Below are 16,064 nucleotides of genomic sequence, written 5' to 3' on the forward strand. Positions count from 1 at the left end.
ACGGCAACAAGCAGTCAACTATGTCAACCGCAAGGACTTCCACTCGCTGAACGTTCAGCTGGTGTTTGACCATCACAAACACATCCTACAGATCTGCACATGGTTCCCAGGGATTGCCCATGACTCCTACATCCTCAGTCGGTCACAGATCCCTGACAGCTTCCAGGATCCATAGAGGCTGCAGGGATGGCTCCTCAGGAACAAGGGCAGAGGACATGGCTAATGACACCCGTGCGGCAGCCCCAGTGTGCAGCAGAGAGACAGCACAATGAAGCTCATGCTGCAACTCATACTTTGGTGGAGAAAACTATCAGAATGTTGAAAATGAGGTTCCGGTGCCTGGACCGGTCTGGTGGAGCCCTGCAATACAGTGCACAGGGGGTGTCATGCATCGTCATCACCTGCTGCGCCCTTTATAACCTGGCTCTGCAACTGAGAGAGCAGCTGGCTGAGGGGGAGATGCAGGCGCTGCATGTTTCCCACAATGAGGAGGACGTCAACAGGAATGAGGGTTAGGAGGTCTTTGAAGGTGAGGGTGATGGAATGAGGCCATCGCTATGTCCAGCCGCACTCAGGAGGCCCTCATAGCCACTAGATTCATGAAGGATCATGACAACATGCAGCGAGGGGACACCATAGATCCTAACATTGTATCTGTGAACATTTGACTCCTGTCTGGCTGATGGCAGTGCACATACCCTCTGTGATAAGGCTCCTGTCATGGAGATGCAGTGGATGCTCAAAGTCCCTACATTCCAGGAGGATGATGACGACAAGTAGTGAGGACACTCCATAGATCGTCACACAGCTTATGTGTATGTCTGACTCCTGTCTGGCTGGTGGCAGATCGCTTGCACTCTGTGAACAGGGTCATATCATGGAGATGAAGTGAGAAAACTTTACCTTCTCCTGATCCTATGGCATCCTTTGTGGGCTGAACCCTTCAGAATCACACTGTCACCAGACACAGATGCTGATGAGATGGGGGCCAGCCGATCTCGAAGGTGCTGGGAGCACATGGAGAGAATGAGTGAACTCTGTGCCGCTGGCCCAGGACATTCTGGCAGCAATGATAAGCCCCATCGAGGTGCAAGCATGACTGATATGCCCAGTAACTGTGAAGACACACCATCAGTGTGCTGGGAAGGCTGGACAAAGCACAGGGAAGAGGATCTGGACTGAGACACCTGCCTTTATCTTGTGCAGGAGCCAAGCTTTCACTTCAGACTGACACGAACACTGTTCAACATAACAAGGAGCCATAGACAGGGTCATATTTTTTATTTACAACAGTCAATATTATGTACAAGTGATTAACACCCATGCCCATGAGGTAAAACTACATTTTCGTAACACTCGTAACCTTGCAGCTTCTTCTTGGAGCTCCCCCAATATCCACAGCGGAGGTGAAGGCAGCCTGTTCATTGTGACACCTTGTCTGTAATGACTTTGGAGGGCTGAGACCTGGAGGAGCCCTGGCCTGCTTTCGGGGTCCTGCTGTGTGGCAGTGGTACCCTTCTCGACCTGTGAAGCTAAAGCTGTGGGGGTCACAGGAAGAGGGGATTCAGATGGGCTGGACACTCCTGGAGTCAGCTGGGTGGATGGTCCCGGGACCTGCTGATCCTCCTCCTGATGGGTGCCCGAGCGAGGGGGTTCAGCTTGCGCAGCAGTACAAGACCTGTATTCTGGACCAAGGTTTTTATGGCAGCCGCCATCCTATCAGTATTGACCTCAGTGTGTTGGTATACTGGCAGTATCACCTCAGAATGAATTTGGATGGATTCTTCCATTGTGCTTTGCAATCTGAGGAGCGCAGTGAACAATCCTTCCTGATGATCCCGAGCTTGCCTTTGCAACTCCATCAACTGAGGTATGACCAAGTCCAGAGACCCCTCATCTGACTCGGACTCAGAAAATTTCTGACCTCCAGCAGTCCTCCGAGTGCTGGAAACATGGGAAGTCCCTGCTGCTGCCTGCTATGGATCAGTCAGTGCAATGTGCTCATTAGATTGTGACCCGAGGCTACTCTAAAGCTAGGTGCGTGTCTCTCCGCTGGTGGAGGGTGTGGGTGAGCGCTGTAATGGGTCTTCACTGGTGACTTTGGGGCTTGAGTTGAGGACCTGGATCGTGGACTCCCTCAGCTGTTTCCCAGATGTACCTGTGAAAGCAAGAGAGATGATTAGTTGATTAGTGCATGACAGGGGACTGCGGAACAGCATGGTTGTTTAATGGATGTTGCAGTGCTGGATCCTCACTTGGTTGAGAACCGCCAACCCACCATCAGTACAGGAACGGTCTGTGAGGACCTTGATGTCAGACATTCCTCCACCAGTCTGTGACCTCTCCCTTTTGTTGTGTGCCAACTTGTCCTGCATGAAGACAGATGGAGAGAGTGTAAGCGGGATGTCTGCCAGGCCAGATGAGAAGGATGCCTGGCATGTGTGGGTGCTGAGTGGTGCAATGGATGCGATGAGGACATGATCCACAGGGCTGATAAGGGTTTGTGTGAGAGAGAGAATGGTGATGTCCCTTGAACTGGCAGTGAATGAGCTCCCTGTGGATGTGTGATGGGCTTGAACGTGTGAGTTAAGTGCGATGAGAAGAGTGACTCATCCTGGCAGAATGGAGGAGATCATTCATCCTCTTTCAGCACTGGGTGGCTGTCTTCTTTTGCAGGTCATTGGTGCTGACTACCGATGCCACCACTTCCCAAGCTGGATTTGTGACCTTGCTTGCTGTCCGTCACCCATAGCAGGGTTAGATGACTTCACAGCGGGCCTCCATGCATCCAGTATGTGCTCGAAGGAGGTGTCGCTAAATTTTGGGGCAGCATGTTCCCTCCCTTTGGCAGCCATGAGTTTCCAGCAGCTTCCGATGCTTTAGAGAGAGCTAGCTCTGTGCAAGGGTGCCCCTTAAGTATGGCGCCCTGATTACTGCCGGCCTGAGGTAACAGTGGAGAAGCGAATCAGAGGCAGCCCTGCCAGCGATCCAGTGTGTTTCCCGTGAATGCGTTATTAATGAAGCAGGATCCACCGGGAATGGGATGATACAGCGCGTAAAGCCGCCATTGCGGCCAACAGGTAAAACGTCCTTTTTCTCGCCCGCTACCACACTTAGTGCAAGTCTGGGACGATTTCCCCCTATGAGTCCGTCCCTTCCCCTGGTTCTGCTCCTTTTAAGAGTTGTTCCATCCATAATTTTTCCAGTTCTGCTGCAGGGTGTGCACCTGAAATGTTAACTTGTGCGTAGCCTCCACAGGTGATGGTTGACTTGCTGAGCATTCCCAGAACTTGTGCTAGGGAATAAAAGAGCCAGCCTTCCTGGTTTACAGCCTCCTATAATGTACTTATTTGAAAAACACAAACAGATTTTATAGATTCCAACAGCGAGACTTATGATGCTGTAAGACTGGCAGGAAAAGTACAAATTGTACTTTTATATATAAAAAAAAGTGATACCAGGCACATTGAAACACTGGAAATACTGCAAAATATGACCCAAGCCTAATGCAGTTGATGTATCTCATTAAGTCTAAATAATTGCATGAGGCGGATTAAATCTTTATCTCGACAGACAGCAGCCCATTAGTGAAGTGGTTAAAATACCTGTTTTCTAGTGTGCCTCATTGGCAATTGGACCCTGTGCAGTGCAGTAAATTTTACCCATTTTAATATATAAAATTGGTTAGATGTGTGATGTTGGAGAATCTCACCTTAGGGGAAAATTCATTGTCAAAAGAGAATGTGCAATAGAAAAATGGAAGCAGCAAAGATTGAAGAACAAATTCAATCAAGCCCCAGGCTTTAACACAGAAAACTGCTTTAGGACATCTTAATAAATGGAAATGCAGCCTATTAAATGTCATATCCTCTCTGGTTGTTGGTTTTATTCCCCATATACCTCATTACATCATTCACCTCCCCTCCCAAAGAAACAAATATTGGAATACATGCATGCATAATATTTGAAAAAATGTTGGTGTAAAAAATCACGCTTCAAGCTTGGTTATATGAAATTAGGATAGCGGTATACAAACCAGGTGGCCTGCTGAAAGGATTTTGAAAGGAATATAACCCCTAGGCGGTCGCTTCGAAAACCTCTCCCACCTACCTGCTCAGAGTCCCTGTTAATTTTCCCTCAACTTTGCAGTAATCCGCTTAATTTTCTCCCAGTTTCCTGGGTTCATGTAACCTCTGCTCCTTTTGGGACACATTTCGTGCTTGCTCCTTTCTGGAATTTTTCTTTAAATTCAGCCCATTTGCTCAGTTTCCCAGACTGATTATTGTCAGTGCTGACTTCACCAGTTTTGTAGATTTGCGGTAGGTGCCAATACGTGTAAACACAGTGGAGGGGACATGCCCTTCAAGCGATAAGGTGAGGCAGGCCAGTTTTAGATTGAAGTTGGAAAGAATGCAGCTGATTCTCATAGCTCTGTACCTGGTATATCTCACAGGGTTATTTTCTTTCACTAAAATGGTAAGTGTTTGCATCAGGGTTTACCATTTTTAGCCAAGCTTTCCTTTCACCTCATCTTTCTTTCCTCTTCCATTACATTGTTCCTGGCTGTGGGGTTTCTGAGTCCCATTAATAACAAACTTTTACTTATCCCAAAAGGCCCACTTGCGTTGACCACATCCTCAGATATCTGTCACTTCATCCAAGCGAGTGCCCAATGGGTAAAATATTGTGGACATAGGAGAGTAGGAGCAGGAATAGGCCACTCAGCCCATTGAGCCTACTTCACCATTCAATAGGATCATGGCTGATTATCCACTTCAAGGCATTTTTCCCACACTAGCCCCTTTATGTCATTGGCATTTAGAAATTTGTCAATCTCTAATTTAAGCATAAACATTGACTGAGCTTCCACGGCCCTCTGGGGTAGAGAATTCCAAAGATCCACAAAAATATCTGGAAAAACTCAGCAGGTCCGGCAGTATCCGTGGAGATGAGCACAGTTGACGTTTCGAGTCCTCATAACCCTCAACAGAACTTCGTAAAAATAGGAAAGCTGTGAAATATAAGCTGGTTTGGTGGGGGGGTGGTGTTGGGACAAGAAGAGCTAGGTAAAGGGTCAGTGATAGGTGGAGATAACCATAAGATGGCACAGACAAAAGGACAAAGAGGTGTTGAAGGTGGTGATATTATCTAAAGGAATGTGCTAATTAAGGGTAGAAAGCAGGACAAACAAGGTACAGATAGCTCTAGTGGGGGTGGGGAGGGGTGAAGGAATCTAAAAAGGCTAAAAGATAGAGATAAAACGATGGATGGAAATACATTTAAAAATAATGGAAATAGGTGGGAAAAGAAAAATCTATATAAATTATTGGAAAAAACAAAAAGGAGGGGAAAAAACGGAAAGGGGGTGGGGATGGAGGAGAGAGTTCATGATCTAAAATTGTTGAACTCAATATTCAGTCCAGAAGGCTGTAAAGTGCCTAGTCGGAAGATGAGGTGCTGTTACTCCAGTTTGCATTGAGCTTCACTGGAACAATGCAACAAGCTAAGGACAGAAATGTGGGCATGAGAGCAGGGTGGAGTGTTGAAATGGCAAGCGACAGGGAGGTCTGGGTAATGCTTGCGGAAAGAACGAAGGTGTTCTGCAAAGCGGTCACCCAGTCTGCATTTGGTCTCTCCAATGTAGAGGAAACCGCATTGGGAGCAACGAATGCAGTAGACTAAGTTGAGGGAAGTGCAAGTGAAATGCTGCTTCACTTGAAAAGAGTGTTTGGGCCCTTGGACGGTGAGGAGAGGGGAAGTGAAGGGGCAGGTGTTACATCTTCTGCAGTTGCATGGGAAGGTGCTGTGGGAGGGGGTTGAGGAGTAGGGGGTGATGGAGGAGTGGACCAGGGTGTCACGAAGGGAATGATCCCTACGGAATGCCGTCTGGGGGGGTGAGGGGAGGATGTGTTTGGTGGTGGCATCATGCTGGAGTTGGCGGAAATGGCGGAGTATGATCCTTTGAATGCGGAGGCTGGTGGGGTGATAAGTGAGGACAAGGGGGACCCAATCATGTTTCTGGGAGGGAGGAGAAGGTGTGAGGACAGATGCGCGGGAGATGGGCCGGACATGATTGAGGGCCCTGTCAACAACTGTGGGTGGAAAACCTCGGTTAAGGAAGAAGGAGGACATGTCAGAGGAACTGTTTTTGAAAGTGGCATCATCAGAACAGATGCGACAGAGGCGCAGGAACTGAGAGAATGGGATGGAGTCCTTACAGGAAGCGGGGTGTGAGGAGCTGTAGTCGAGGTAGCTGCGGGAGTTGGTAGGCTTGTAATGGATATTGGTGGACAGTCTGTCCCCAGAAATTGAGACAGAGAGGTCAAGGAAGGGAAGGGAAGTGTCAGAGATGGACCATGTGAAAATGATGGAGGGGTGGAAATTGGAAGCAAAATTAATAAATTTTTCCAGGTCCCGGAGAGAGCATGAAGCAGCACCGAAGTAATCATCTATGTACTGGAGAAAGAGTTGTGGGAGGGGGCCGGGGTAGGACTGAAACAAGGGATGTTCCACATACATAAAGAGACAGGCATAGCTGGGGCCCATGACCTGCTGAGTTTTTCCAGGTATTTTTATTTGTGTTTTTGTTTTTGTTTTGGATTTCCAGCATCCGCAGTTCTTTGCTTTTAACCAAAGATTCACAACCTCCTGAGTAAAAAAAATCTCTTCAACTTGGTCCTAAGCAGTTTCCCCTTATTTTGAAATTCTATCCCCTGGTTCTAGACTCCCCAGACAGAGGAAACAACTTACCTGCATCTGCCCTGTCTATCCCTTTAAGTATTTTGTAGGTGTCAATGAGATCACCTCCCATTCTTCAAAATGCTAGAGAATACAGGCCCAGTTTGCCCAATCTCTCTTCGTAGAGCAGTCCTGCCATCTCGGGAACAAGTCTGGTGAACCTTCGTTGCACTCCCTCCAATAATATCCTTCCTAAGGTAAGAGGAGCAAAACTGCACACAGTACTCCAGATGCAGTCTAATCAAAGCTCTGTACAATTGAAGCAAGAATGACAAAGAAGCATCTGAATAAATCAGGGAAGGAGGAGGAAGGAAATTACATTTGTTTCAGCCATGGCTCAGTTGAAGCACTCTTGCTTTCAAGTCATGAAGATTGTGGGTTCAAAGACCCTTTGTAGAGACTTGTGTATATAACCTAGGCTGACATTTTAGTACAACTCAGAGGGAGTGCAGCATTGTCAGATGTGCCATCTTTCAGATGTGTTAAACTGAGGTCCCATTTGCCCTCTCAGGTGGATGTGAAAGATCCCATTGCACTTTCTTGAAGAAGAGCAGGGGTGCACTTTACAATATCTGAACTATTTTTTAACCCTCAACCATCACAGAAACAGATTATTTGGCCATTATCACATTGTTGCCGGCTATGGTGCAAATTGTCCCCTTTGTTTCCTACATTGCTACCGTGAGTACTTCAAAAATACTTCCTTGGGTGGAAAGTGCTTTTGGGACACCTTAAGGAGATGAAAGGCTCTACATAACTGTAAGTCTTTTGTCTTTCAGTTTAATAGCACACTATTGCATCTTTCACAAATATCCCAACGCAAGTCACATGAAGTTTTGCATTTGGCGATATTGCATAATATTGATCAGATGAATCATCAGTTAATCTATCGTAGAGCCATTTGCTGAGGATGAGGGAGAAGTGCTTGGCCTGTATTCCAGGAGGCTGGTCTCACTACCGCCACCTGAACATCCCCCCAACCCACTCCTTGCCCATCCCACCCTCTATGCTAGCCTCTGGGGCCATCATGAGCACTTGCTGGTGCTATACTCATGACCAGTTTGTCGTGGCCCTGCCTCCAGAATCTTTAGCTGCCAAACGCAAGCACTGCATTCAGTTTATGCCCCAAATTCGATACAATCCTAGACCATGATGCTCAGTGTGGTCTTATCCTGAGCTAAAGGACATATCAGAGCTTGAAAGTAGGGTAACAGGAACAGAGGCACAGAGCATCAATAAGTGGGACAGTGAGACGACTACATGGTTTTAGATTTAAACCTCAGAACTTTGAAAGAAAAGAGAAAATGAATGTTCTTGGATTAGTCCCAAAATTATCTGTGTGCCATAAATTACTTCTTGTTATGTAGGTAAACACAGCAGCATCAGCTTCAATTTGTACACTGACTTCTGGGAAGCACCATTGTTTTCAGCCTAGCCATAAATTCCGTCCCTTTGTCTCATCCCCCATCCCCCTCCTCCCCGTCCCCAGCCACCTGCTCAGGCTTAACCACAGGGCGAAAAGCCTCAGGCTTTTGGTTGATCCAGAGCCAAGCTTCAAACCCACATTAGTCAGAAAGGCAGCTTACTTCCTCCTGTACAAATATCACCAGTCTCCACCCCTACCACACCAGAGCTGGAACACACCAACCTAGCAACTGAGGCACCACAGACAACTGCTCCTTTTTTGGCAAATCCAACAAACAGAATTGTCCCAGATTTGCACAAAGTGCAGGAGCGGGTAGGAAAAAGGATGTTTTAACTGCCAGCCATAATGATGGCTTTTCATGTCATATCATCCCATTCCCAGCACCTCCTACCTCATTAATTATGTATTCATGGGGAATAAGCCTGATCACTGGCAGTCAGGTTGGATTTGCCCGTCACGCTGTCATCTCAGCGCTTCCTCACTCTAGACGCCATATTTAAAGCGCACCAGAGTGCAGCCTACTTCAAGTCTACAGACCAGGATTGCTCCAGGCGACAGATGGCCCCAAAAGCAAAGGATTCAGCAGCCATCAATTTTAGTGATGCTTCTCTGGGACGCCGACTGGACGCAGTGGAAGGCCGCTGCAATGTCCTCTACCCCAACTCTGGCTACAAGAGGTCCACCAGAGTCACCAATCCGGCCTGGGAGGTGGTGGCAGTGGTGGTCAACACCACCGGGACAGAGGAAGTCAGCCATCCAGTGCAGGACGAGGATGAATGCTCTCATCCGTTCTACCAGGGTAAGTCAACCCCTCTCAATTCACACACTCACAAACCCATCACACAACCACAGGGATCTCACACCTCAAGGGACAACACCACTAAGTCTCACACACACCCTCACATCTCCTTCAGGCTCATATCCTCTCGAGTTCACATCCTCATCCTGTCTATGGCGCCGCTCACCACACAAACATTCCATGCAGTAGCATATGTTCTGCTCACACTCTCTCCATCTGTTTTCATGCAGGAGAAGGTGGCACACAACAGCAGGGAGAGGTCCCAGACCAGGGGTGGAGTGGCCCACATTAGATTCCTCACTCACTTTGAGGAGTGTGCCATCATGCTGACGTAAGGACATGGGCCATGCCTGTGGTGGCGGTGAGGTTGTCAGCAAACACCCTCATGAGGATCCTGCACCAGACCATCCCTCTCTCAGTGCAACTGTGAGTGCTCTCTCTCCTGCTTTTGACTCTGCTGCCATGTCACAGGGAGCTTTGCCAAGGGACCAACACCCTCAGTCAGCCAGTCCCTCAGCTCCATCTGCATCCTCACCTCCAGCCAAGAGGACACATTCTCCAGTGAAGAGCTGGAAATAAGCAGCGTGGAAGGCCCATCACTCGCTCCCCAGGAGGCAGTCATTGACTCCACAAACCCTTCCCTTGCATGTTCACCTGGACATCCCCATCACTTACTCCCTCCTCCACTCTTACTGCCTCCTCCACTATTACTCCCTCCCCTCTCCACACTCCTTCCTCTCTGCATGCCTTCCTCCCCCTGGACTCCTTCCTCCCCCACTAACTCCTTCCCCCCCTTCCGAACTTCTTCTACCCCCTCCAAACTCCTTCCCTACACTTACCTCCCCAAATGCCACATTCTCCCCTGTTACACCTTCCTCCCCCCATACTCCCTCCTCACCCCTCCCAACCTCACCGCCCCCACCAACTTTGCAACCCCAACCCTCCAACCTCACCCCCTTGGTACACCTTCCTCTCCCACCCACGGCTGAACCTTCCTCTTCCACCCCTCCTTGCTGATCATCTGTAGCAGCCCATGGCCAAGACCGTGATGTTCCGAAGCAGACTCCAGCATCAATGGAGATCTCGCACCTTTTGTGAGCTACTTCCTGGCACAGCCATGTGCATGAGAATCCACCCAGCATGTGATGCACATGTTCCTCCAGGTTCTGGGAGCTGTAGGGCTCCAACGTCATCTTCTCCTCAGAAATCTGTGATCTACGCATGGCCGTAACGGTAAGTCCCAACTTCTGCATGTCATGCGTGTCCAGATGTGTTCTGGGCCAGAGTGCTTTCCCACCAGCATAACCGTAAATCTGCCATGGGGGGACAATTCCCGTCCTATGTTACTCTGCACCCCATCAGCGGGATACAAAGCGGGTTCACGCCGGCCTCCGGCGGGATTGGCATTCCGCCATGGTGGACACCATCGGATGAACCCGCTGTGATTTCACATTGGCATGAAACCAACTTTTGGCCTCCTTACCGTATTGCTCCCCCCCCACCCCCAACCATTACACCCGATACCAACAGGGCTGGAAAATTCTGGCCAATGTCATTTTTGACTGGTATTCAGAAAGCAATTTGTTACCCAGCTCAATATAACCTCGGGCAACATTTTTCACATGTTTATAAATAGGATTTTCCGTGTGTTTTTAAGCTTGGAAAATCAGCCCACATTAAATTCCTGTTGGTGCTTTCCATGTACACTCCCTAGCAACCACAGATACATTGTGAGGAGTTGCATTGAAGGAAAGCTGCAGGACACCAAAGCAAACTGAATATTTCCATCATATTTACTGGAGGAAGAATATTATACAGAAAGAACAAACTGATAACATGGCTTTCATGACCTCAGGATGTCAAAAGCATGTCACAGCCAATGAGGTATTTTTGGAGTATGGTTATTGTTGGGAGTCTGGGAACTGCGGGAGCAAAGTGATGCCCAGCAAGGTCCACAAGCAGCTATGAGATATATGAGATCATCTGCTTTACTGATGATGGCTGCGGGATAAAGATGGACTAGGACAAAGGGGAGAACTCCCTTGTCCTTCTTCAAATAGTGACATTGCATCCTTTACATCGACCCATTGACAAGGCCTTGGTTAACGTCACATCTGGAAGACGGAACCTCCGACAGTGTAGCACTACCTCTGGACTGCACAGAAGTCTCAGCCTAGATTATGGGCTCACATCTCTGGAATGGTTTATGAAAGCACCACACTTTCTCTCTTATCAAAATCCAGTTAGATAGTCTGAAGCAAATTATTTGATCTCACCTCACTGTTTTAATATTCATAAGAGCAAAAACGAAGTTCCTTTTCAATAATAAATGACTTAGGGAAACAAATGCTCAGTATGGAAACTGCATCGTCGCTGAAGGTAAGAGCCTGGACTAGCAGAATCAAAGCCTTTACATCAGCAGATCATTGGTCTATCTTCTGGCAAAGCTTTGAGCAACCAATAAAAATGCAATCATGTCTGAAAATGACAACAAGCAGCTCAGTCCAATGGACCCTCGAGTCCTGATGCCGTTGCTGCACGTATTTCTGGTACTGTTCGATATTGTCTCATAAATGTTGTACAGCTGAAACAAATAAATGAATGAATTCTATGCTATGCTGAGTCTAAAAAAGTTTTTAAACCAGCTGCTCAGTGTTTGCATTATTTCGACATCTCAATGCATCTGCAGCAACCTGTATTTTTATTTGTGGTTTCAGTTTGCCTTGATTCCAGAATGTGGGATGTTGTGTACGTATGTCAGAGACTGTGAAGATGTGCAATTCCACACTCCACTTGCCTCAAACTCTATTAAAATGTAATTTCTCATTTTGTCTAAATTTCTTTTTTACTCCAGTGTAGTACTGAGGGACTGCTGCATTGTTGGAGGTGCTACTCTTCAAGTGAGCCTTTTAAAAGAGGCTCCGTTCACTCACTCATGAGGACATAAAAAAAATCCCACAGCACTATTTCAAAGAAAAGCAGGGGAGTTCTCACCAGTATCCTGGCTAATATTAATATATCCTTCAACTAATATCTAAAAACAAACTATCTGGTCGTTATTCCATGGCTGTTTATAGGACCTTGTTGTGTGTAAATTGGCCACCATGTTTCTCTATCATAACAGTGAATACACATCAAAAAAAGCACATCATTGGCTGGAAAAAATTTGCAACGCCCTGAAAGTATGAATGTAAATATAAATGTTGGACTTTCTTTCAAGTGTCTGTGGCCATTGACAGTAACACTTCCCATGCTTCATTATCTGAAGGGAATCTAGAATTCACAGCAGAAGCACATTAAATTTGGACAAGAGGGAAAATTGCAAAGTTGCAAAATCTGAGAGGTTCGTCTCTTGTTTATTCTTACACAACTTCCTAATACTTGCCCCAATTTCAGAATCTAAAATGGCCTCTTGACTGACTCAACTTTGTGTAGCGTTCTTAGAATGATATAAATCCTCGAGCTTATTTGCTGTATTAGGCACGAGGCACCAATCATAAGGTGATTTGTGGGTTCATTTATTAAGAGTAGGGACATGTGAATAGTCTTACATTGTTGTAAATCTTGGAGAACTAGAAGCAAGGAAAAATCAGCTCAGACCAGTACTCTTATTTCCTGGTATTTACTGCTTTTTTGTTCTGGATGCTCTGCTGTTTGCAGCAAAAGGGAAATTAAAACTGGAACAAAGAATAAACACATCATTTCCCTTTTCATGATGTATACAGACTCATGTTTCTCTTAAAGGAATACTACAACAATTAGCATCACAGCCAAGTAGATATCAAAGTCTGACTTTGGGTTCGAATTAAAAAGTATCTCCCAGTCCTGCAACGACCACCACGAAGAACAAGAGCAGAAGTGTTATGTGAAGCATCAGTGCCAGGCTCCACTCCAAGTCACATACCATCGTGCACTTATAATGCTGTTCCTTCATCATTGTGGAGTTAAAATCTGGAAAATCATTGTCCTGGCATCAGTGTGGGAACATTACAATGGCTGTAGCACTTCAGTAAAACACTTCTCTTTTTTTTGCCCTTACAGACTCATACACCTATAGTGGCAGGAAGAACACTGCTCGAGAAGGGTGCGTTGCACTTTGTGCCAAGGATAAGTCAAGATAGGCATAGCACCCTCGCACAGAGGTACCATTGAAGCAAGTCAATGTGAGTAGCCAGAGGCAAGAGATAGGGCACCAGGTCAGGAGCTCGAGGCAAAGCCACATGCACCAGGAAGGAGGAGGAGAGGGAAGACAGCCAGGGATTACCCTGTGGGCAGGGTGTACCGATCGAGGAGAGAGGACAGCTAGGTATTACCCTACGGGCAGAGTGTACGGATCGCAGAGGGAGGACAGCTAGGTAATAACCTGTGGGCAGGGTGTACCGACCACGGAGGGAGGACAGCTCTGTATTATGCTCTGGGAAGGGTGTACCGACCTCAGAGTTCATATCTCAACGTGACAAAGAACGAGTGTCAAAGGCAACTGAGGTTAAGCCATGAAGTGGTCACAGACAAATATCAAATGGTCCAACAACATCTCAAGCCACAATCTATTGACGCCCAGGACCTGCCAGCAGCAGTAAAGGTAACCATGGCGCTCAATTTTAAGCTTTAGGCTCTTTTCAGGACTCAGCAGGAGATCTGTCTGGTATATCCCAGCCAGCAGCACACAGCATTATAGCTGTAACTAATGCCCTGTTTGCCCGTGTGGAGGATCACAGTCATTTCCCTGTTGATTTGGCATCTCAGATGCAGAGAGCCTCTTCCCTCAGGTGCAGGGTGTTATTGGTGGCACTCGTGTCGCCATAAAGGCTCCACATCAGCATTCGGACATCTTTATCAACCGAAAATCCTTCCACTCCCTCAACGTCCAGGTCAGTTGAGACCACAACAAGGTCATCCTTCATGTCAGTGCAACGTTAACTGGCAGCTGCCATGACTCCTTCACAATGAGAAGTTCCCAACTCCCTCAGTTATTTCAGCCACCTTTGTAGTCCATGGTTGGCTCTGGTGGCAAGGGCTACCTTAAGACCCCCTTAAAACCCTTAAGATGCCTTGGCTAAGACCCCTTTTAGGAGCCCTCAAACTCAGCTCAAGAGCAACTACAATAGCAGCCATGTTATCACAAGAAGTGCCATCGAGTAGCCCAATGGCATTTTAAAAAAGTGCCTCAGGTGCTTTGATCACTCAGGTGGAGTTCTGCAATATGTCCCAGCAAGGGTATCCAGAATAGCGGTGGTGTGCGGCACGCTGCACAGCATCGCCTGCAGTGGAGAGGTCTACAACTCATAGACGATGATACTGTGGGCAGAGCTCCAACCTCTGAGAAGGAGGAGGTTGAGGAAGATGATGAGGAGGAAGAAGCTCCTGTTCATTCTGTCTATGCTGAAATGGAGGAGAATGAGGAGACCGCCAATAGTAGTGTAGCAGGGAGGCAGGGCCATGTAGCCAGGGCTGACTCTGTGCAGCATCGGCTTCATCACCAGACCTGTCCTTGTGCAAAATGGATTCACATAGCAGGTGTGAGATTGGAAGATGCCATCAGCCAGCCCTTGGTGAGCAACTTCAAACTAAAGAAACTTTACATAGAAGCCACACTTATTTAGGAAAATGCCCATCCCCGGCAAGGGAGAAAAATGAGTTTAACTAAGTCACATTAAAATGGCTGCAACTCTCACCGTCATAACCATTGGCCCCAACATATGGCAAACACACATTGTGAGAAGTGCTTTATAACTTGGCCCCCTCAGATAAACACCAGTGCCTGTAGGTGAAGTGCCAAAGGTGCCACCCTGTGCATACCATGCCCGCAAAGCTGAGAGTACCATAATGACATGACTTTGCACACAATACATGCTGATATGATCATATGTGCCAGCATACAAGCAAATAAGGCATATTTCACAGAGTGGGGCCACAACTGTACAACAACAGCTCTTTAAATGAACTTGCACAGCATCCATTCCGGCCAATGGTCCAGTTTCTGGAGTGGGCGCCATTTGCAACATCCATAGCTTTCATAAAACATGGATGTAAAGACATCCAAGCTAGTCGGAACAGCAGGTGAGCAATATTCCCTGGAGCATGCATGACACCTCGACCTGTGTTGCCTACACCTAGGTCAATGCAGAACACTAACTTATGGATGAGTATGTGGCACCTGGCACTCATGCTTGAGATGCATCAGCTGACCTCCATCTGTTCGTAGAGTCCGATCATTGAGCCTCTCTTTCATTCAAGCATGAATGGGCAATGAATGATGCAAGGAGCATCCAGTCCTTGTGCTTTTGGACACGGTAACACTATATGAAAGACCAGAGAAGGGTGATGCCTTCCACAATCTCATAAATCTGACCACACCCTTGCTCCTGATGACGTGAAATGGACCTCAACATGCCACCATCCATGTCACTCATAAGAAAGTCATTCATTACATGAACATTCTTATTGAGATTTGCAGTGCCCATAATGAGCTGTCTAATAGTTGGACAACATTTACCAAGTTCTCACTTACCTGACAAGTAAATGATGTCTCCTCTGATGCTTTGACACTTGACCATGGATTTACAAATGGGACTTTCTGAAGACCCACTTTTTATATTCGCCTGAGGTGCCCAACCCACGTCGGGCCCATCTCTGACCCCACACCACTTCCAGGGTCACCTACCCAAATCCTATTACAGCCCACCCCACCGGACTGAAAAATCTGACGTTCTGAGCCAATTTTATGGATGTCGGATTCACAGAGTCAGGAATTCTTCTGCCTCTGCACATCCGACGTGAGAATTCAAATTCATGGCAAAGAATCATTGATCTGAAACGTTGGGCGTAATTCCACCAGGCCCTTGGAGGAGGGTTTGGGTGGTTGGGGGGGGTGGTGGCGGGGGCAGCTAAAACTTTAAAACATGATGCGAACAGGAAGGCCAATATGTTCCGGCCTCCTCCTGCTTTGCCTGGAGGCAGCATCAACACGCTGACAGAAACCCACCAGACAGTGGCGGAAAGACGACTGAGGTTGTTAATGATGTGAATAGCAGGCACTTTCCCAGGGCAGTGGAATTGTACCAGAAGCACATGGGGATCCCCGTCCCCACTTCCACCCCC

The sequence above is a fragment of the Carcharodon carcharias genome, chromosome 13, assembly GCF_017639515.1.
Source record: "Carcharodon carcharias isolate sCarCar2 chromosome 13, sCarCar2.pri, whole genome shotgun sequence".
Lineage (NCBI taxonomy): Eukaryota > Metazoa > Chordata > Chondrichthyes > Lamniformes > Lamnidae > Carcharodon > Carcharodon carcharias.